This window comes from Caretta caretta, chromosome 11, assembly GCF_965140235.1.
Source record: "Caretta caretta isolate rCarCar2 chromosome 11, rCarCar1.hap1, whole genome shotgun sequence".
Taxonomy (NCBI): domain Eukaryota; kingdom Metazoa; phylum Chordata; order Testudines; family Cheloniidae; genus Caretta; species Caretta caretta.
This window is the reverse complement of record NC_134216.1, coordinates 69,455,923-69,479,924: the sequence shown is the minus strand read 5'-3', so window position 1 is coordinate 69,479,924 and position 24,002 is coordinate 69,455,923. Positions and strand designations below refer to the sequence as shown.

Below are 24,002 nucleotides of genomic sequence, written 5' to 3'. Positions count from 1 at the left end.
AAATAAAATCTAATAGTAATCAAGAGAGAAGTGAGACACGGTTGTATGCCACGGACTACTCAACATTTATAGCAAGTGATTAAATTAACCGAAGAAAGCATTAAGATGAATGGAAAAATGAATGAATGACATTCACTATGCACGGTACAGTTGGCTGATTCAGAAGATCTGATGAAGTTAGTGAAGATTACATATGAACGTGGGAAACCATATAGTATAAAGTTGAATGTGGACAAGATAAATAAGGGTGCCCTGTGACTATTTTTGCTATAGTGACAAACAGTCTCAGAGATTTCCTGATTGGTTTTGTTCTTTGTAGTTAAAAAGCCAATGTCCACCAAACATTGAGGGAGTGGAGTCTTCATTCCTCTGAAGAAGTGTGCAGTGTTGGGAAGAACACAGGTAAATGAATGAATTGGTTAAAGTGAAATTCTGCAACTACTTTAGGGGGTGAATTTGGGGTGCAGATGTAAAGACACTGTATCCTTATAGAATATAGTGTATGCAGGCTCTGCCATCATTGTTCCAAGATTGCCAGTTCTTCTCGCTGAAGTGATGACTACAAGGAAGGCAATCTTCAAGGAAAGGAGGGACATGGAGCAAGTAGCTAAAGGCTCAAACGGGGACCTTATGAGTACTGAAAAAACAAGGTTCAGGTTCCACTGGGGAGTAGACTTCTGAGTAGGTGAGAAAGTTCTTATTAGGCCTTTCCAGAATCTATTGGTCAGCGTATGTGCAAAGACTGAGTAGCCCTGAGAAAGGTGGATGTTATGTGCTGACTGACGCCAAGTACACTCACAAGGAGCTGCTGGACAAACCTGGTGTCTTCAAAGATAGGCTGTAGTCCAAGATGAGAGGAATATTTGTAGTCTCTGGGAAAGCGCCTCTTTGTTGTGCCCCAGAAGAGAAGTGCTTCTGTTTAGCTAGGTAATATTTTCTAGTACAGTCCCTTCTACTATTATAGAGCAGTGGGACTCAACCTTTCCAGACTACTGTACAACCTTTCAGGACTCTGATTGGTCTTGAATACCCTCAAGTTTTACTTCACTTTAAAACTACTTGCTTACAAAATCAGACATAAAATTACAAAAATATCACAGCACACTATTACTGAAAAATTGCTGACTTTCTAATTTTCACCATATAATTATGAATCAATTGGACTATAAATACTGTACTTACATTTCAGTGTATAATATATAGAGCAGTATAAACAAATCATTGTATGAAATTTTAGTTTGTACTGACTTTGCTAGTGTTTTTCACGTAGCCTGTTCTAAAACTAGGCAAATATCTAGATGAGTTGATGTACCCCCTGGAAGACCCAGGGGCACGTGTACCCCTGCTTGAGAACCACTGTTCTAGAGAATGTTTCATATGGCTGTGGAGCATGAACATTCAAATACCAAGCTATGAGGTGGCACAGACATATTGGGGTGCTTGATCTTGCCATTCCACTGGATTGGGAAGCTTGGGGAATGTTGAGAGGATGATTGGTGGTTGGGATGACATACATCTGGTTGGGAAACTAGAACTGTCTGGATCAGAAGGGGGCAATCAGGATTTTGTGTAGAACTCAGGGCAGGAGAAGGCGGCATAGTTGAACTGGTCTGACGAAGGAAGAAGCAGAGCATCACCCTGGGAGTAATGTCGTAGGGCTCCTCTGGAGCAATACGTAGTGCATTTCTTGTTTGCTTGAGAGACTAACAGATCCCTGGTTGGGGTCCCCCCCAGAGTGAAAATATTGCACAGTAACAAATTGTGAAACTCTCACTCGTGGTTGACTGCAAAGTGTCTGCTGAGGGAATCTGTAAGCACATTTGGCTTTTCAGGAAGGTAAGCTGCTGATAGGGTAACTTGATTGGGGATACACTAGTTCTAGAGGCTGACTGCTTCTGCACTTCCCTGCTTGTTGATGCAGAAGACAGCCGTAACATTGTCTGACATTATAAGGACATGGTGAGTATGGATGAAAGGAAGAAAGGACTCACATGCTTTCCATACTGCTTGCAACTCCAGAATAATGATGTGCACCCTGGATCCTTGAGATGTTAGGCACCTTATGCTGTGTGACTGTTCATGTGGGATGCATCTGTAATAATGGTCCTGGTCTGGAGATGAAGGGAGAAAGGGGGCGCCCACGCATACCTGATGAGGATTTGTCCACCAGAACATGGAAGCAAGACAGTACCCTGACCTAAACTGTTACCCTGAGGTTCATGGAACAACAGCTTGGGCAGTATACCGACTGCAGCCAAGCCTGAAGGCAATGAAGGTAGAGTCTTGTGAACAGGGTGACATAGGTGCATCGGGTGGGCCATATGACCTACGAGAGACAGACATGCTTATCTGGTACTTGAGGGTTGCTTGTGACATGAGCTATGATATTGTTTATGCTCTGGAACTTGTCCTTGGGGAGATACGCTCTTGCAGTGATAGAATTTAAGGCTGCTTCAGTGAAGACCAGAGCTTGTAGGGGGATGAGAACAGATTTTTCAATGTTTACTCTGACTCCCAATGAAGAGAGGTGGTGTAGTAACATCATGGAAGTTGAGACACAGGCTTCCCGGCGAGAAGCAGCCATCCGTCAAGGTAGGGGAAAACAGTGAGACCACAAAACTGATGTGGAGCAATACTACTGAGAGTATCTTGGTAAAGACTCTGGGAAGGTCGCTATTCCAAGGGGGATTATTCTGTACTGAAAATGGTCAGAGACTACTATCAATGTGAGAAAGTGTCTGAGAGTGGGATGAATCTCTATGTGAAAGTAGGCATCCTTCATATCAAGAGCTGTGATCCACATCCCTTTTCTAAAAATGGAATTATTGTTGCCAACTTGACCATGCAAAATCTGAGTTTGCGAATGAAGTGGTTGAGATTGATAACTAGTCTCCAACTACCCTTCTTTTTGGTTATCAGGAAGTTAGTCAAATAAAACTCTCCCCCTCGGTATTGAGAAGGGACATGTTCTATTGCTCCTCACTGCAGTAAGGTATTCATCTCTTATTTGAGAATACTCTCATGAGAGTGGCCCCTGAAAGGGAGTGGGGAGGGTGTGTTTTTGTTTGTTTGTTTTTGCGCGAAAGTAGGGATGCAAACTATCATATAGCCAGAGTGGATGATGCTCAGCACCCGCTGTCCGTGTTGAAAAAGAGTGCTAGATGACGCCCAAATGGTGTGGGGAGATTGGGAGGGGTTGGGCTTAGTGTTTTGAGGTTCTCGAGTTCCCATCAAAAACAACATTGAGCCGGGGGTTGAGATGACGAGTCTGTTGCAGAGGGCGTAGGGAAGTGCGACTTTTGAACCCTCTGTCTCTTACATGGTAGTTCATAGGACCTCTGATAGAAAAACTGCTGAGCCACATGTGTAGATCTGACCGATGGGCGGTGGAGTTCCTCTTAGGGGGAGGTGTGTATATCCCCAGTGAATGGAGCGTAGCCCTGGAATCCTTTAGGGTATGGAGGGGACTTGTCCATCTTCTGGTTGAAGAGCTGTGACTCATCAAAGGGCAGGTCCTCAGTGGTGTTCTGAACCTCCCTAGGGAACGGTGATGCGTGGTGCCATGACTCTATGCATGACAATGGGAGTAGCCATAGCTGTAGAGGAGGTATCAGCAGCATTTACTGCAAATTGGAGGATGGTCCTAGCTATCATTTTGCTCTGTCCTGTTGAAAACGCTGCAAACTGGGCATAGTTCAGGAAATAGTATTCAGCCAGTAGCACCTGATAATTGACTACCCTGAACTGGAGGCTGGATGATGAGAAGATCGTTCTTCCCAGCAGATCCAGGCTTTTGCCCTCTTTGTCAGCAGGAGTAGATTGGGGATGTTGCTGTCTAGCCCTTTCAGAAGCGACATGGACCACCAGCAAATTGGGAGTGGGGTGAGATAATAAAAATTCCACACCCTTGGGCAGCACATAATAATGCTTCTCTGCCCCTTTGTGGGTAGGAGCACAGGTGGCAGGGGTGTGCCAAACTGTCCGCAGTATGGCTTCATTAACAGGGAGAACTATTCTGTTGGGTCCAGAAGTATGCAGGATATTTAGGAGTTTGTGCTCAGAGTCTTGCATCTCCTTGAGAGAAATCAGGAGCTCTCCAGCAATTCTGCAGAGAAGTCCCTGGAACTGCCTGAAATCATTGAGGGCGGGAGGGGATTTAGAAGTCACTGCTTTGTCTGGGGATGATCATGATGATGGAAGTGACAGAACTGTAGTGTAGTGTTCTTCCTCCTCTGCCAGATCTGGGGCAGGGAAACAAGGGGTGACTCCTTGGCATGTTGGATTGATTCTGCAGGGGATACTGGTTACTAGTCCCCCAATACGGCTAGTAGAAGGGATTGATAGTTGGTCATGGGGGACCCCATGGCATGGGGTACCAGTGGCTCCGAGTTGATGAGGCAGAGGTTGGTCCCAAACCAGCACGGGTCTTTTGGATGGTGGATGTTATGTAGGGTAAGGGAAGAGCGGTTCATCGACTGGCTCAGAATCTCTTGAGGAGGATGATTCTGGTTCAGGCTGATGTACAGAGAGGGTTTCCCAGCCTGGGTCCAGTTGGGGGTCTCATGGCCTTCTCCATGCGGTTTTTGTGGAGATGAAGTTCCCGCCCTTGTCGGGTACAGCTGGGGAACAATCGGCAGATACCATGATGTGAGCTTTCCCAAGGCAGTACAGGCAGCACTGGTGGTCGTCACTGACTAAGCAGGATTGCAAGCAGGAAGCACAGAGTGTGAAGCTTGGAGTCCTGGGCATAGTCTGGTACCTGAAAGGCACACCTGGGGGGGTGGGGAGGAGAAGAGGGAGGGAGGGGCCTCCCAAGAGACTGATGTAATGCTAAACCATAAAAACTATTAAAACATTAAACTATTTACAAACAAGATGATTCTTATTTTGTAGAATGAAGCTGAAGTTGCAAACACTTAAGGGGCTAACCTGGACCATGCAGTGGTCGGAAAGAACTGCAGACGCAGTAGATTCACCCCGCCCTTTATCCCTTTGGTTGGAGGCACGAGGTGAGTCAAGGCACATGTGCAGACCAATGGACACTGCTTTCAAATTCTCTGGCTCCGGGCGCATGCGCACCATCAGTGGAATGAAATAGGGACCCATCACTCGAAGCAGCAGTTAGGTTTCCAAAAAGATAACACAGATTACAAGCACCCATCATTAGAAGTCATGTCTGACTAGCATCAGGAGCTGAGAGCCTCAATGGACATAAATGACAAAGGGATGGGATGGCATGTCTCTTATTTACAGCTTGACGTTTCAGGACTATGCAGTCCTCTTCTCTCTCATAGGAAAGAACTGATGAATTTAACAGAATACTGCATTCAGCTAACCTATTCCTTCTACAACTCTGATTTTAAGACGTCACCTCCTAACCCTATTAAAATTAGAGCTGGCCGAAACTGGGGATTTCCAGTTCACGAGAAGTTATGACATTTGAAAATTTGGTTTTGTTCCAAATTGGAATGAAACCAAATTTGTCAAAATTTCTTGTGAATCAGAAAGCTTAAAAATCAAAAGGTATTTTAGAAACAGATACAAGGTGTCTCCCCAGAGGGACAGCTGCTGACTCAAATGGACATTCTTGTCAGTTTCACAGCTGCTAGTGATTCTGTGAAAGTCCGTCAAAACCAACTCTCTTTCATAAAAAAAAAATGGATTCAATGAACTGGCATTTTCCTACAAAACTGTTTAATTGGAAAATTTCTGACAAGCTTTAATTAAAATACAGTTTTCCCAGCTCTTCAGTAAGGAATGTTAGACCTCACCTCCTCATTGTTCAAAAACAGATTAATCACTGGATAATTCAAGACTTCTTCACAGCATTGTAGCTGGCCTGCTTAGATGAGTCAAACAAAACTCCCTCCTTATCAGGGCATTTAACTAGAGAATTCACCCATTTCCTTGCTGAATCAGATTAATTCCAGACAGGTTTATTCTCATAAGAAATGAAAAATAACGAAAAGAAATCTATTGGAAGAATATGAAGTCACCAAGTTAATGTGTAGTGCTATTGAAAAGAAAAAATTCACAGCTCTGGAGATGGAAGACTATTACTCTGAAACCCATCTATTCACAAACCAATTACAGCCCAGATAGCAGCAGTGTCCTGCCAGTCGGCCTCAACTCTGCCAGTCAAATTCTTTGCCATGTGGGCTAAACATGCCAACTAAGTCCCATTAATGCTAACTGGTTTGATTTTTATTTTAAAACATGAAACTTAAGGGTTGGAGTGGCTACCTGACAAACAATGGTGACAAAAACAGTGTTTCCATGTTAAAACTACCTCACAAATACATGAAATATTTTGTGACAATGCAAATCTAATTGTCAGAATGGTTCCCAGACTGGAAATTGTTTGGGACTAGGATAGCATCTTTCCCGATGTAGCTTGATTCTTTTTGAATATTGAACAAAAAATTAAAATAACCTTTTGCATTTGTACACAGTATCAAGGATGCTATGAGCTATTTGTAGTACAAATAAATATAACTAATCGTAAAGCACCTCTCTTCAGCGGTCACTACGAACGCTCAGTTTCAGAGACTCAAGCGTCTCAGCACTGCAACTCATCTTCACAGGCTGTTGTATAATAATGAAATTACATCAGTCCACTCACTCAGAACATTGAATCAGATACTTGATGTATTCATTGCCCTGTTTACTGAACAGTACTGAGCTAACCCAGAGGTAATAATCATGAAGAAATGAAAGGTCAATCTCCAAGAAAGGGAAAGGTCATTTTAAGTTTTTGGGGTCAATCAAGAATCAAGCTACTTTTTTGTCTGCACCTACCTAGAGTTAAAACACTATCCGCTTCAAGCCCTAAGTCAACGGAAACTGCTCATAATACAAATGGCTGTATGGTCCATACGTAAATAAAGTAAGCACGGGGTTATTACATCTCACCTCGTCAGCCTGAGAAGTCACTTTAACAAACGAAGTTAAGAAGTAGGATTAAGGAAGATGCATATAAACTAAAATATAAACCATTACAAATGACTGCATATTCATTACTGAACAGAATTTGAGAAGTGGCAACAACAAAGTACAGGAAGTTGAAAAGCACTTTTTCACCACTGAATCCGAAGTGTTATATCAGAACACAAGCTCTCTGCATTAATCGAAGGCAGAGACAGTGTCTAAATAGCAACGATGCTCTATAAAGGCTGTCTGTCACTTCTGCTTACCTTCCTGATCAAGAAAATGACAGCATTGGCCAGATTACATTAAGCAGATTATGTTTCATGTGAATCTGGTTACTGAACAGAAGGTTCTCATTACACAACTGCAATACTCTAATTTTAGGCACACCATATGGTTTAAAAGTTTCTTATTAACACTGTATATTTGTTTATGTTCACATCTGTTTATATGCAGTACTGAACAATCAGAAGCAGAAATAATAATCAGAAGAGTACACGTTTTGCATTATAAACTGGTTAATATGAAACCTCAATACGAACACTGCAAAAACTTGAAAATTCATTGAAAAGAGTGAAAACTGTGGAACATGTTCAGTATATCTGACATGGAATAATATTCCACAATATTATCTATTTAAAATTGTGTAACTGCGTGGGCAACTTAAGTTAAATGTACATTGAATTTACCAAATGAAAGTTTTTTCCGTATTTATTGGTAGTTTTACTTCCTTTAAATTTAGTTTGCCTTGTTTAATTTTTAGCATGCAGTATTCTTGCAAGTGAAAATTTATCTGAAAGACAAGGTGGGTGAGGTAATATCTTTTATTGGACCAACTTCTGTTGATGAGAGAGACAAGCTTTTGAGCAAAACAGAGCTCTTCTTCAGGTCTGGGAAAGGTACTCGGAGCATCACAGATAAAAGCAAGATGGAACACTTTTAAAAGGTGAGCCTGGGAGCTTAAACTCATAACTCTCCTAGACAGTAAAAATCATGGGCTGCACAGACACACTGAATTTATGGCTTATTACAACAATCTGTAACCCACTAACCCCCTTTTTGTCCTAGGACTGCAGAGGTGTTAACGGGCTACCCTACCTTGAATGGTTCCCTAGAATGTGTTAACTACTTATGCTAAACAGTCTGTTCCATCTTACATTTAGCTGTGACCGGCAAGCACCCCCACCCCCCCAGCCCTGGAAGGGTGTGCAGGTGGCAATGGCCCTCCCACCCCCAGCCCCAGAGCGCCAGGTGTCGTGCCCCCATCCCTAGGCCTGGAGTACTGGGCAGAGTCCCTGGCTGCAGGTCGGCCCCCATGAACCCCACCCTGGGGCCACAGGGGAAGAGTGCCTTCAGCGCAGCTCCTGGGGGCTGGTGAGGTCATGCAAGGCAGCCTTTAATACCCGCTGCCCATGGTTATATGTAATGAGTCAACCATATTAACAGAAAATTGAACAAACTGAACTCAATGCTTCCAGATAAATGATTGCATAGGTAATAGCAAAAAAACCCAAAACCAATGTTAAATCAATATACTTGCATCTCAGCTGATGCACATATGTCAAAAGCAAGATATGCTGAAACTGAACTGAGCTTAAAAAAATATGGCCTAAGATATACAGCTACTGACTGTACATATTTGTGGCTACTGTATACATTTTCCATAGAGCATATCAATAAAATGAGAATTTAACAGAATGGAAGACAGGTACCTACAGATTATAAATAAGGCTACGGTTTTGTCATGGATTCCATGACTTCCACAATCTCTGTAACATACTCGTAGCCTTAATTATAAATCCTTGAGGAATGAGATGGAAGGAATATACTGAAAAATACAGAAATGAAGTGAGAGTACCTACTCAATTTCCTGATATGGTGAAATTCCAATACACTTCTATAAATGCTGGAATACTAGGAAATGCTACTCTGATCAAGGTCTCTGCATGAGTGCAAACAGAAGGTACTCTGGATCAGTGGCTATAAAATGATTAGAAATTAGCTCTTTTTTGGAGTATTTTACAATGGCAAGGAGTTCACTATTGACAAGCACTTAATTAAAAATAAAAACACCAACCAAACCACAAAATAACACAACCACCAACATAGCACCCCAGGCAGAAACAGCAAGCATGACAATCAACCAGAGACTACCTAATTGTTTGGCAATACCTCCTCACTTACAACCATTAACCATTTGCCCCTTCTTGCAATCTACATTCAATTTTTACATTTGTACAAACTTTTATGCTAAAGGATTTGGTATTGGAACAATCTATTGTGCACAGTTGCTGTTTTGGATCTGTCACTATTTAGATTGAGGAAAAAAACACGTTTTCCAGTTTGTAAATGTGAAGAATTAAAACAGCAGTGGACCTTTCATTAAATGCACAATATATCACAAAGTAGCAGAACAGGCATCATCTCTTGCCACAGCCATCCTCATACCCCTCTACGTACTCATCTAAACATCGTTAAATCTTCCAACATTACATTTCAGTAAAATCCACAATTACAACTAAATAGCTATATCAGGCAAAGTATTTGTTAAAGCTCATAAACTATAGAAATGGCCAAAACCATTTTTTGGGGAAAACATGTTAAAAAGAGAAAAATGCGACAAATTCAACAACAAGATTTTAATAATATAATAAATATCTGTGGTCAAGTTGCAGTTGACTGATAATGAATCAGTATTACAGAAGATGCAGCTAAACTAAATAATTAAGGGTCCTTTGGAATTATGCACGTTAACCAAGAGATTAGACATCCTAAACAACTCAGTTCTAATAGAAGTTTTAAAGGTGGAGATAACTAGTAGGGAAATTTATCTAGCTGACTTATGAAATATTACTTAAAAAGAAAAACCTTTCCTCTGTTGTTCTTCATATAAAAAAAGATATATACATCTACACATACACACAAAGATCTGAATGAATACTTTGAAATAACACAAAAATATCTGAAGTGTAAGGTATTTTTCCAATTCAGATTTCTTCCTGGTCATTGTCTCTCTCACCCTATTTAACTGTTTTAGTATGACACTTCATTTAAGAATCTCAAAGCATTGACATTAAATTTTAATTGTATGAATAGTGGTGTTTTGTGGTAGCCATGAAGGAATGATTTATAGATTTCCCCTAGAAACTTTTAGTACATTTGCAAGGTGTACAAAATCACAGTGCCAATTTTAATAGCCCATGTACTGGATGTGAAGTGGAGTGGAGGGCCTTCTCTGCATTGCCCCCACTATGCCAAGGGCCTCAGCGTGAAATTCCTTGATTCTCCACAAGCCATGACTCTACAGCAATTGTGCTGCACTAGGGCCTTCCATTCCTCCACAAAGCTAATGGATGGTGTCAACTACTGAACACTGGTTCTGAGCCAATGTTTCATTTGATCTATCTGCAGACCTGGGCTAGGAGTGCTCTGGTGGTATAGCTATGCCAGTAAAGCACTCCTAGTGTGCAAACAGTTATAACGACAAAGTCGTGCTTTGGTTGGTATAGTTCACTGCAGCCCCTTCCCCCCAAGTGAAATTAGTTATACTGGCAAAACTGCACGTTTGCCACTATAACTGACCTACCCCAGTAGCTTTTGCTGACAGAGCTATGACGGGTCAGGAATCACATCTCTTCAGATCCCTGACTGATCCAGCTTTGCTGGCATAAGTCTACTGCAGCACTGCACTGTGTCACTTTCAGTGACATCTCTGCAACTGTAAGGGCTGCAAACTGAGGCCAAAATTTTCAATGTGGATGCCTAAATTATTATCTTAAATCCCTATTTAAGCACCTAGATTAGAAGTGGTTTGATTTTGAGAACATCTGAGCATATGCAGCTACTATTGGCTTCAATGGACCAATAACTGTACATCTGAATCAAGCCACTTTTACATTTTGTGGAAGAGGTAGTACTTTATATCATCATGAACAGATTCAATCTGGCCTGACAGCATTACCGATACTCAAGACTGGATAACCAGAATTGGCTGCAGTTATGTTATCATAAAATTGAAAATTATGCTGGGTTGTTCAAGTCAGCGCATCTGGGGAGAATGCCATTTCCCTCACGATGTGTGATGTTTTGTTGTTTTTCTCCCTCTAATATGGAAACTATAATACATTCCTTTGTGAAACTGAGATTGAACTGCTGCAAAGCTCTTTAGAAAAACTATCCATAGCTGGTAGCCTAAAGTTTTAAAGAAATTTGAAGAATGTATTGATGTATATATATATAGAGAGAACTGGTTTGCATGAGTCATGTAGGATATTTTGCAGATCAGACACTATTTAAATAAGTTACATTTTAAAGATTTGTCAGTCATTTCCGTAGTTACGTTTTATTTATAAAATTTTTTGATTCATCCTTGTGATCCTAAAATTCATATTCATGTGCCAAAGAATGAAGATCTATTACCTTAGAAATTCCTCCACAGAAGAGAAACATTTATCATTTGCATGAACATTACAAATAATTTTGCATTCCAATAATTGTGTCCAGTGGTCATGAAAACAACACGAGTGTCTGATATTTAGATGAACTAGAAGATTCTAAAACGAAACTAACTTGGCATCAGTTACTGGACAATCATTTTAGGCTCTCTTCTGACCAAATGATTTCTGTATGTTTGAGTAGAAAAGCCTTAAACAAAAATTAAAAAAAAAAACACAACCAGCCTGATGAAGGACTCGAATCTGATTGAAGTGGTGCTCTGGCAATGGTGCTCTGTCAGTATTTAGAACAGATGCTTTGGCAACCCACATCTTGACCTAGATAGTGTGATTGTGCCCCAGTCTATTCAGTGACTATAGAACACAATTAGGGTCTAACTGAACTGAAAATTGAGAGAACGCTGATCTTTGACACAGAGAAGATCTCTACTGGGGAAGCTAATAACCCCATAACGTCTCATCTATACAGAAACAATTCCGTATTTGTTGTCTGGTGATGCTTTCATAACAACCATTTACAAATTAGAGAACAACAGTCAGACATAGAATCATAGAATATAAGGGTTGGAAGGGACCCCAGAAGGTCATCTAGTCCAACCCCCTGCTCGAAGCAGGACCAAATCCCAGTTAAATCATCCCAGCCAGGGCTTTGTCAAGCCTGACCTTAAAAACCTCTAAGGAAGGAGATTCTACCACCTCCGTAGGTAACGCATTCCAGTGTTTCACCACCCTCTTAGTGAAAAAGTTTTTCCTAATATCCAATCTAAACCTCCCCCACATATAATCTGTCACATGTGTCAACCTACTCCGACCCACACAATGAGCATAGTAGGAAACCAACTACCTTTCTTGCCTGCCACTGTCTATTATGGTGGCATTTTAAGCTGTTTGAACAGCATCCTGTTCAAGGATAGGAGAGACAAAGTTCTTATTGAAGTTATCTTCAAATTTCTCTTATACAATCAAAGGTGTTACCTATGCCAAATGTACACGAGCAAAGTGTGTAGAGCCCATTCTTCACTACTCAAGTTCATACACCTTTGACTTGCAGCCCCCTTCTCAGGGAAGAAGCACAACTTGTGCTCAACTTTTTTTTGGAATCCCTTTTGTGAATTACTTTCTCTCTCACTGTTTCTCTGGGTGCGTCATAAAAGTGTGCTCAAATATTTTTCTGAGATCTGTTTGATACACTGAATGGTTGAGTTCTTAGCATACATTGTAATCTGTTTTACTGACAGACACCTCTTCCACATCTTTCTTTTAATCCAATACTCAGATTTTTTTTTTTGGCACAAAAGCATCAACACACGTAATTGAGTTCAAAGCAGCAAGTGGTGCCAATCTGCCCAGTGCGCACCCAGAGGAGAGCGTACCTGAAGAGATGTCACTTGGACTACTATGCAGAGCTGTCTAGCTAAACCCTACTGTGTGTAAACCAGGCCTTAGAGTCAAGACAACCATGAACCAGTATGTACGCAACAAGTATGACATCCACTAATGCATAGAAATTACTTCGTTTCCAAAGCTAAATGTATTTGTCTAAACTACAGTTTTCTAATGCAAAACAAGAGCTTCAATTGATACAAAGATCTGTTTCTTTTGGATTTTCAGTTGTTATCTGGACAAAGCTCATATCTGCTAAACTTTAAACCAACTTTACTGAACTAGAAAAGTAAAGTTCCATCCATAGTTACAATGTTTATTAAAGATGGGTTATAGTTTGTATAAATAATTATAAAAATAATTATGTATATCCATTAGCACAGTTAGCAGATATGCTGCTATTTTCATTCAGGTACTTTTTTACTGCACTTTAAGCTTATTAGGAGAGGGCTTCAAAGTGCACAGTATGCATTTACAGCACAAAAAGGGAAGAGTTAGAAAAAACCATAAGGATGTACGAAAATAACCAGTTCATTAACCTGAGAGGTTTATCAGTCAAAACCCAAATACTTATTTCATTTGCAGTTGCGAAAATTCCTATGGAAAAACACCATGCATAGTAGGTAATTCTACAGAGGAAGAAAAGGGCCTATTGTAATAAATATTATTGGGATAAACTAATGCAATATGACTGTCAGGGTGAACGTTTACTGAAAAAAGTCTTTGAACTGAAATAATGCCTTTGCCCTCAATATGACAGTTTAAACTGGAATCAAAGAATGATACAAAACACTGCAATTGAACATACATAATTTCAACAAGGAAACAAATGTCTGAAAACCTTTAAAATCAAGTTCACTTCTAGCATGTGAATGTTTGAAACATTAAAGCAAGTCTTTAAACTAATAGACCAAACTCTTCTGTTGTAAAGTTGATGATCAAAAAACCGGAGTTTTAATAACTGATACCATCATTTTATAGCGTATAGGTAATTCCAGTGCCAAAAGAACAATGATCAGAAACAAAGGCTCTGAATATGAAATCAAATCTTGGACATATGAAAATATCTGTAGACTCTACTTCCATATCCTCAGCTAGTTACAATATAAGGCCTCTCATAGTTTGGCATTTCCTCCCTAGCCCTTCTAGTCTCCTCTAGAAATTTCTCATCGGACAATAAGGCTGACAGGGTAACATATAGTAAAAATAAAAGTAAAGACAACTGTGGTTATCTGGCCTTTGTACTGGGGAAATATGTTAAAAACACAAAACCCTTTTGGAGGTTCACAGAAAACCAGCCAGACAGAAGTGGTTACCATTTGCCTGTGGATTCTTTCAGGGGGTGCTGTGACTCCTCCACATGCTACCACCGTAGCATGAAGCCCATACTTTAAGACACTGGGATAGTGCCAAACTCCACCTTTCCTGTGGTGGTTGCATATGAGAAGAGGGAAAGTCTACAAGGTCCAAAACTGTCACTAGTATTCGTGGACTCACTGAAAAATTCAAAAAATCTAGGTTGGTTGTATACAGGCTGTGGGTTCATATGAACACAATAAAATGCAGGTTTCAATTCCACAGATACCATCGCTGGTTGATTTTAATTACAATAGTTCCTCATCCTCACAAAATCTTATAAAGTCACTTTTAAAAGAAAAAGGGAAATAACTCCATTCAGTTTTCCAGAGTATATGCATGTTTCAGGGCAGCTTGATAAAGAGGGTAAAAAATCCAAGGGCCTGCTGAAATACAAACCTTTAAAGAGGAATTTTCACATTCATGGACATTTTTTCAAATAATATGCTTCAGCAGCTATTTTCTTTTGCTATTATTGCAGATACTATAAAAGGCCACCACCTTTCCCCAAACTCGTCTCCTTTTTCCTGGATCCTCTAGTAAAGTCATAACCTTGTGTTTGTGACATTAATTTTTTCCCATGGAATCACTGTGATGTCAGAAATTCAGCATTATAATTGCAAGATCATGTCGAAGTGTAAAATGAACAGGGGGGAGAAAATCCTATTTAATATCTTCAAAAACTAGCATACGTAGCAGAAAATAATTTTTTAAAAGTGAAACCCTAAAGAGGGAGCAAAGGCTATCATTTAAGACAACATTTTCAGGAAAGCAGCGAATAGGATACATGTAATTGGAGCAGCAAGTATAAGAAATATATGCCTTTTCGGTTCATTACATAACCTTGCTTTTGTAAATCTGGAGAATTAATCATTAATCATTTAAGAGGCACTTACATGTTAAAAGGGCTAGCTTCAAAACCTAGACCTCAATTATCATTAAAGAAATCTTAGTGGAACACATCTTTCTATTGGTGCTGTACAGCAATTAGTATACAATACTGAGAATTAACCATTAGAGAAAACATGGGTTCTGAAAAAAAGTCAGAAAAATTAGTGCCTACAAGAGCCTAATCAGTAAAATCATGTTAACGTCTTTCTTTGTAACTACACCATGACAAGAAAGCACAACCATTGATAAGAAAAACCGAAACACCAACACCCTGATCAGTGTGGAAGCAGGATGTTGGTTGCAAGCAAGATGCCTATTCAGCAGTGGTTCTCAAACTTATTTGATTAGGCCTCCCTTCTTTGTGTCTATAGTCGTTTATCCCCCTAAGTACATACATCACCACCCAGCTCTGAAGGCAGAATGGAGAGCAGCAGCGGCGGCTGGCCGGGCACCCAGCTCTGAAGGCAGAATGGAGAGCAGCAGCGGCGGCTGGCTGGGCACCCAGCTCTGAAGGCAGAATGGAGAGCAGCAGCGGCAGCTGGCCGGGCACCCAGCTCTGAAGGCAGAATGGAGAGCAGCAGCGGCAGCTGACCGGGCACCCAGCTCTGAAGGCAGAATGGAGAGCAGCAGCGGCAGCTGGCCGGGCACCCAGCTCTGAAGGCAGAATGGAGAGCAGCAGCGGCAGCTGGCCGGGCACCCAGCTCTGAAGGCAGAATGGAGAGCAGCAGCGGCGGCTGGCTGGGCACCCAGCTCTGAAGGCAGAATGGAGAGCAGCAGCGGCGGCTGGCCGGGCACCCAGCTCTGAAGGCAGCCCCATGCCAGCAGCAGCACAGAAGTAAGGGTGGCAATGTGAAAACTGATATTCGCCAATATCACTGTTCACAACACACTTAATGCCCCATTGCCACCCTTACCTCTGCACTGCTGCTGCCATTCCGGAGCTGACAGCTGGAGCCCCGCTGCCTCCAGGTGAGGGACTGGGGACAGGGCAGGGAAGGAGAGCCTAAGGTTGGGCTACCTCCTGGTGAGGAATTGAGGGGAGGGCAGAAGGAGAGCCTGAGCCCTGGGACTCTGGCTGTCCCCTGTATCCCTGCCTCCTGGGTGTGCACAGCCCTCATACATGAACCCCAGCCACCCAGAGCTGACAGCCAGAGCTCTTAAAAAAATCCACTAAAACACACAACTCTCCCCTTCCTTGACACATTCCCACACCTCCCTTGGGAGGCCTGCCCCACAGTTTGAGAACCGCTGCTTTACAGGATCAAAACTCAGTTTGTTAAAGGGCGAGTGCTTTTATTTGTAACTCCCCCCACCTCCATTTTTATAAAGATAGTTAAAGATTATCTAACAAATCCTCCAAGAGTTTTAACAAAATTACTTAACCTGGGATTACATATTTTTGTTTTTACCCATCCCTGGCCTCCATTTCCTGTTTGAAAACAGGAGCTGGTGGGGGAAATATCAGAGCAATAACAACGAACAGACAGGTAAGTGACCCAGATACTAGCCGTGTAGAATCAAATTTTCAAAAGCTCTCAGCACTCAATAGCTCTCCTTTGGATGCCTTAATAAGTGATTGAATTTTTTTTTGAAGTGCCAGAACCCAGCAACTAACACTGAGAATAGGAGTTGCTGGCTGCTGAAACAGTATCTGAAAATCTGGCCAATTTATTTAGGTGCTTAAATTGGAGCTGGGCTCTTCTGAAAATCCAGCCCAAAACGTGAACACTGAGCACTTCTGACATCTGACCCAAATGTAATAAGGTAATTTGACAAAATTTCCCCTAACAACAAAACGCTATTTCAGATTAAAAAGTGAAACTGAACCAAGCTCTTACTTCTCTCCCCTCACCTGACAAAAGAAACAATGTTTGCTAATGGTTCCCCAGGGCAAATTTTGAAAGTGTCTAGGGAGTGGGGCATTAAATAAACTACCTTTAAAGACAGAAGCCTCACTCTTAAAGAGCTCAGGGCTTCTGCTTACTGGGATATACAAGGGGTGAGAGGGAAAGAACAAGACAGGTAGTCTTTCTTTTACAGCTATATTAAAAAAAATAATCTAGGACCAAGTTACTTATCTTCTTGTATCATGCAAATTGCCTAGAAAAAGCTTGCTAGGTGAGTATTTAGTCATTCACTTTACATTTCTTCACATTTTTTGTTGTCGGTGTTGCTCCAGAGGTCCAGGACTGAGTGTCTCCAAAATCATATCCAACTTCTATTATAAAAGTTAAGGATAGAAAAACCAAACAATAGCTTTCTAAAGGAACAGCAACACCAGTGCTGACATTTCAGCTACATAACTGAGACACGCACCAAACATGGGAACATTTCTTCTTAAAACTGAAATGTTTAGTTTTGGATAAATGGAAGAGTAAAATTTTGGGTTTGTCAATGTTGATAATTCCTTTACTCTCAGCTATATACAAAGACTGCAGTTCTACAACAGGAATTGTATTTTATAATCACAGCATCATTTAAAGTCCTCAGGACCAAATTATAACCTATCTGTGGATTTTCTTTTTTCCATAGTCAATTGCATTTTTGCATCCTAGGAATTTTTAATCAATCTAAAAATACTACTTTGAATTTGAAGTGCCCTGCAATTCTGTATCTGTCTCCACTTATAATAATTTGCATTAATTAACCATGCTAAACTGATTACCTCTAATGATGTAGGAAAGGAAGATTTTTTTTTCAGTAGTTAAATGACAAAAATAATACCTGATAGGACACAGAACATCTGATAGGACACAGATTAAAGTCCTGAGGGTATTCTCTATTTTTTTTAGTTATATATAGGATGCCCCCAACTTCAATAGTGTGCATCAGACAAACGTTCCTTTCAGCTAAGAAACTAGGTCTAAGGCTCCCGTAAGAGCTCATCATTACTTCAGATGAGGGATTGGGGCAGAGGTCACCTTAGAGCAATACAAGGCAATCCTACTCTATGGTAGCCCAAGGAGAACAGAGTCAAAAATCTAAACCTTCTGCATGGCAGCATGAAGCACTACAAGACTATTTGAATCGTTTCCAGAAATGTGGTTTTTATTTTCTTTTAACCCCACAATGTTAAAACTCATGTTTATTGCCTTGCCAGACATTGCTGGAGATTTTTAGAAGTGGGTAAAGGAGAGTGGGGCAGGGGAAGTGTTACTATAGCCACATCTGCAGTAAGAGGTTTATCTGAAAATGTAAAAGGAGGAAGATTTTTGTAAACTTGCTGTATCTGAACCGAAAACCTTTAACTGCAATAGATATTTTGAACAAGGTGGGCTTTAATGTCAACTTTAATGTTAATGTTTTTGAGGCTTTCATTGCAGACATTTATTTTTCTGTATTGTGCATGCCGTATTTGAAGGTTACATATTATCTGACAGGTGTATCCTCATCTATTGCCTCGCCACATTAGAAAAGAAAGCTAGTATGTCTCAGTAAATTAGAAAATAAATTAGACAAAGGCAGCAATCCAAGCAAGCAGTACAGAGCTGTAAGTCATGAATTCAAGGCTACTGACAAGCACTCAGCAGGAAACAGGTTAATAACATGAAATATCAGGTCCCATAACTTATCTATACAATTAACAAATAGCAAGCTATTTCCATTATCTTAGAGCAAGATAACACACAACATCCCTTCAGTAAAAGTCAAGTTATATTTTGTTCTATCTCCATTCTTTTATGCAAGATTATGTTGGACAATTTTAAGAATGTCATTAACAGCTTGCTTCTCTCTCCATATTGTAATTAGCCCTTTCTTCCTTACATAGTGTAGCAAGATATGAATGACAGGTAATCGGCATTCTCACTTGAAGATATTCTTTAGTCTTGCAGGGACATCGTAATACATGTAGATGTGTCAGGTTGAATTAGAGCAGGGTGGGCAAACTACGGCCCACAGAACCGCATCCGGCCCCTCGGGGCTCTGGATCCGGCCAGCAGGATTGCCTCCCGTGGTGCTGCAGGCCCCGTGCCGCTGTCAGAAGCGGCCAGCACCATGTCCCTGCGGCCCCTGGGGGAGAGGGAGCAGAGGGCTCGGTGCATTGCCCTTGCCTCCAGGCACCGCCCCACGCAGCTCACATTGGCCGGAAATGGGGAGCCGCGTACAATGGGAGCTTTGGGGGAGGTACCTGGAGGCACGGCAAGGGCAGTGCGTGGGGCCCTGTGCCGCCTCCTCCCCCAGGGGCCGCGCAGGGACATGGTGCCAGCCGCATCCCCGAGTGGCGCAGCGTGGGGCCAGGGCAGGCATCCAAACATACGACTCCACAGCACACCTGTGCCACAACAACTTTCTCAGCCCGCTCTGGCAGGGCTCTGGTTTCAGTCCCACTCTGGCTTCAGCCCCACCGCAGCGGGTCTTCGGCTTTCTGCCCTGGGCTCCAGCCAGTCTAACACCGGCCCTGCTCGGCAGATCCCCGAAACCTGCTTACGAATCCCCAGGAGGCTGCGGACCCTTGGTTGAGAATTGCTCTTTTATTTCAAATGGGAATTGAAGGTCCTTAGGACCTTGCAGAATAAGACTCTCAATGAGGTCTATGACTAAATTTCCAACATGCAAGTAGTAAAGCCCTTGTAGTTCGATTCTTTCCATTATTGGATAAAGGTGTTTGCCACCTCCTCAGAACATTAAGAAAAAGTCGTGTTTATGATTATCGAAATACTGTGCGTTATGTCATGAAATCAGACACAGTGGAGGTTTTATTACTTGTTTTCCTCCCCCCAGGATCTGGCTTGTTACATTATTATGATGCCATTCATCCAGCATTTAAAGAACCAACCATAAAAGCAGACAAATATTTTTGTTGCTTCTCTGCTTTTGTAAAACTTCAGAACACCTAACAGGTGTTTTCATGCTGGGAAGTTCATAGATATTAAGGTCAGAAGGGACCATTATGATCTAGTCTGACCTCCTGCACAATGCAGGACACAGAATCTCACCCATCCACTCCTGCAATAAACCTCTCACTTATGTCTGAGCTATTGAAGTCCTCAAATCATTACTGAATTAGGACATGCGTTAAGGATGACAATGGGCTTTTTGAGATGGAATTTGGTATTCACCTTGGGAAAAGATATGGTAGAAGATGGAAAGGGGAAAAAACTGCAGATGGTGGCAGAGGTAACAAGGAAGCTCAGTTCCCCAGTCCATCTAGCAGAGATGGTGGCAACCTGGAAGTCAGTTTTAAAATGACAGTAACTATAAAAGTCTCCCCTTGGAGCTCAACAGGAGGCCCCATTAAAGCCTGAAGAACCAAAGAAATCACCCTGTGGGACTGCTGGAACAGATCGATAACAAAACAGAGAAAAAGTCTCGACATAGGGATGAATACCGTGTCCTGATCCATGGTGAACCAACAGTTTGCAAAGACAGCTGAGGAATGGACAAAGAGTGCATTGACCTTTTAAGAACCTTTGTTAATCCTGCTAGTAGAGAGAATATATTCATATTCTAGACAGTGCAAAAATTCAATAAAGACAACTACAAACGACTACACTTAAGAGGGAAAAAAAATCAAATGCACACCTATAAAATGGGGAACAACTGGCGAGGCAGTAGCAATGCTGAAAATGACCTGGAGGCTATAAATTGCATGCGAGTCACAAACTGAACATGATCACAAACTGCACGAGTCAAAAATGGGCTGCAGGTGCAAAAAAGACAAATATTCGGGGGTGTACGAACAGGACTGTCATATGTAAGACACAGGAGGGAACTGTCCTGCTGTACTTGGCGCTGCTGAGGCCTCCGCTAGAGTACTGTGTTGCATTCGAGGAACCACCCTTTAAGAAAGATGTAGATAAATTGGAGAGAGTCCAAAGGAGAGTATCAAAAATAATAAAAGGTTTAGAAAACCTGATCCCGAGGAAAGCTTTTATAAAAAGTGGACATGTTTAATGTTGAGAAAAGAAAACTGAGGGGGAACAATCTTCAAATATGTTAAGGGTCGTTACAAAGAAGACTATGATCAATTGTTCTCCCTATCTACTGAAGATAAGACAAGTAGTAATTGGCTTAATCTGCAGAAAATGAGATTTATGTCAGATATTAGGAAAAGCTTTCTACCTATAAGGATAATTAAGCACTGGAATAGGCTTCTAAGGGAGATTGTGGAATCCCAGTCATCTGAAAACAGGTTAGAGGAACACCAGTCAGGGATGGTCCTGCCACAGCACAGGGGGCTAGACTAGATGACTTCTTGAGGTCTCTTCCAGCCCTAGGATTCATTTATTTCCAACGTAACTGACAACCTTATTTGAAAGAACTATAGAAGGGAGTTCAGTATAAAGGGGATTTTAAGTAAAAGACATTTTAAAGGCATGCTGTGTTGAAATGATGAGTTAAAATGTTTATTTTCAAAACTGTTTATATTCTGAGACTGGCTTTCCAGCTGCCTTGCGCCATCACTAACTTTTAAATAATTGAACTTGAAAAATAAAATAGTTGACTGATATTCACTTTTAAATGAAGTTTCAGTTTCAAAATTCTTCATATACAGTTAGGCGCCTCTCTATAAGTTTCAGAATCATACACTCAGAAAAATGGAGAAAAGCTTTCTTATAGTGAATTTTATTTATTGCTCTTACAGTTTTACCTTCACGATGATTTATGGAATAACAGTGGGTCAAAATTAATATAATCTACAATGAAGGAATATACTATTATTAGCATTACAAATATGTTACATATTAGGAAAACATTGCTGGTGATTAGATTACTGCATACTCATATGGTTGTTTACTTTAGAAAACTACAACCCCATTTCACCTGTAATCATTTCCTCAAAGAACATTATGTCAGAGGAACATGCAGCTAATTAAGATATCTTGCTTATCTAACTTAAAGTAAATTGAATTATCCAGAAAAATTAAGCGCTTGTTTAGAATTATTTTTGGTGCATATGTTTGCCATGTGTTTATCATCTGTCCTTTCATGACGAAAAGGTCTGCTAAAAGATGCTGCATTTGTGGTCCAGAAATCACTTTATAATACTCAAATGATAAAATACATGTTTTACTGTGAAGTATTTTTTACTGAATTTCAACCAATGTTAGCCACCTGTATCCAAGCAAAATATTAATTTTCTGTGAAGCTATTAATAATCACTACAATTTAGTGTTTAATATTCCAAATTTTGTACATGGGAATAGCTACAAAAATATGATTGACTACTGAGCATCAGTAAGCACAAAATACAATGAATTAGGGTCAGCCAACCTTGTAGATCTTTGTCTCCAACCACACAAACATACTTATATTATCGCTGTGACTGAAGAGGTTTATTCACAGGGGACTCAGTCTCATAATTCCCAGAAAAGACAAACCTAAACAAAAGAAGTGAATGCACACCGAAGGAATGAAAAACATTATCTTGATATCCCATACACCACTTTGCCTTTTATGATGGTCACGATATATTGACTTCCATGTTTGAATAGAATCACCATACACTTCTGACATGAATAAAAGACAAAGCATTACAGACTTTCCAATAAGACATCTAAAATACTATACAACACAGATATTTTCAAGCTTCAATTCCTTTGTCACTTAATATGCAAATCCTAAATGAAGACTGTACATGCAGTCAGACATCCAACAACGTGTGTGAAGTTTTTTTTAAAAAACTGCTGCTATGAAATTCCTTATAACTTGACATTTAGGTCTGTGTTCTTCATTTTTTAAATGCTCTCCACATATTTAATAGGGAAAACCAACTATGAAAAAATTAGGTAGTGAGCATCCATTCAATAGCTCAGATTAAAATGAAGCCAAGAACAAATGAGACACTGTCAGGCTACAAACTTCCCTTTCCTACCCTCTTAATAAAAAGGATACCTACCCTCCCACCTCTAAAGGCTTCCTAAACACTAAGGCTCTGGTCCTGTACCTAGAACTCTGTGAGTAGAGCCTGTACCTCCATGGTTTTCAGTGCAAGATTGGTTCGTACAGCATAGTATCATATTCAAATTGAATAATGAAAATAAGGAATAGAACATTACAAATTAATAATTATTTTATTCAGACTTTACATAACCCCAAAATTAACGGCAGAATTCTAATCTAAATAGTTCAGAAGAGAAAAATAAATTAGAGGGGTTAATTTAATAAAATACTAATGGATATGCTCCGTTCATCTGACTCCAATAGCATACATTATAGTGTATCTTCTGAACAGCAACAGTTGATCTTTCTAATTGTTTAAACTGATCAGCACATCCAATATTTAACTGAAGAATTAGATTATTAATAAACAAACACACTGCAGCCCCAAGCCATTTCTAAATGTCCCTTTTTCATTAATTTAAAGTGGTGTTGTTTGGAGGGTGGAGAAGAAGGAAGCTGATGTCTTGTCTGATTATATGAAAGATGCACTGTAGACAGCTAATAAACAATTTATCGACTATTTCCCACTAATTATCGCATCCTAACAGGTGGTTGCTGACTGTAGGAGTAAGCACCAGTCAGTTTCCATGTTAGTTTCACTTTATACATCTCTTAAGAAAATATCAATCTGCACTCTAGATCATCTTCATATTAGAATCATAGAATCATAGAATATAAGGGTTGGAAGGGACCCCAGAAGGTCATCTAGTCCAACCCCCTGCTCGAAGCAGGACCAATTCCCAGTTAAATCATCATCATATTGAGGGATTTCATTAAGGATCGGCCACAAATCCACAGAAGTCAATGGGTCTTTCCAGTGACTTCAATGCGTTTTGGACCAGGCCCACAGGGATTTGGTATGCATATTTCTCCGCTAAAGGCAAAGCTCAATATCAACCTCATCACATTAAAGATTTATATTTTACTGTTCCAAAGCTCAGGGAGGAAAAAAGCTGTATTATTAACATGCAGACTCCCTACCCAAAAGAGTACTTTAATGATTTAAGCTTTTAGTATTTTTAGCACATGGAGATATGGCTGGCAGCGTCATAGTATCAAGGCAAGATATGGCTCGTGCTCTAACAGGCTTCTAATTTTTAAAGTTAT

General features: G+C 40.6%; 1 protein-coding gene and 1 long non-coding RNA gene across 2 annotated transcripts in view; one reads left to right on the top strand and one right to left on the bottom strand.

The window, feature by feature from the left end:
* UBE2F (ubiquitin conjugating enzyme E2 F (putative)) overlaps positions 1 to 24,002 on the bottom strand; it is a 130,090-nt gene that overhangs the window by 2,598 nt on the left and 103,490 nt on the right. The window lies entirely within an intron of this gene.
* Positions 352 to 24,002, top strand: part of LOC142068583 (uncharacterized) — a 28,906-nt gene continuing 5,255 nt past the window's right edge. The window contains exons 1-2 of the long non-coding RNA XR_012664461.1: positions 352 to 402; positions 4,894 to 5,009. This is a non-coding gene — a long non-coding RNA (uncharacterized LOC142068583). The remainder of the gene's footprint in view (positions 403 to 4,893; positions 5,010 to 24,002) is intronic.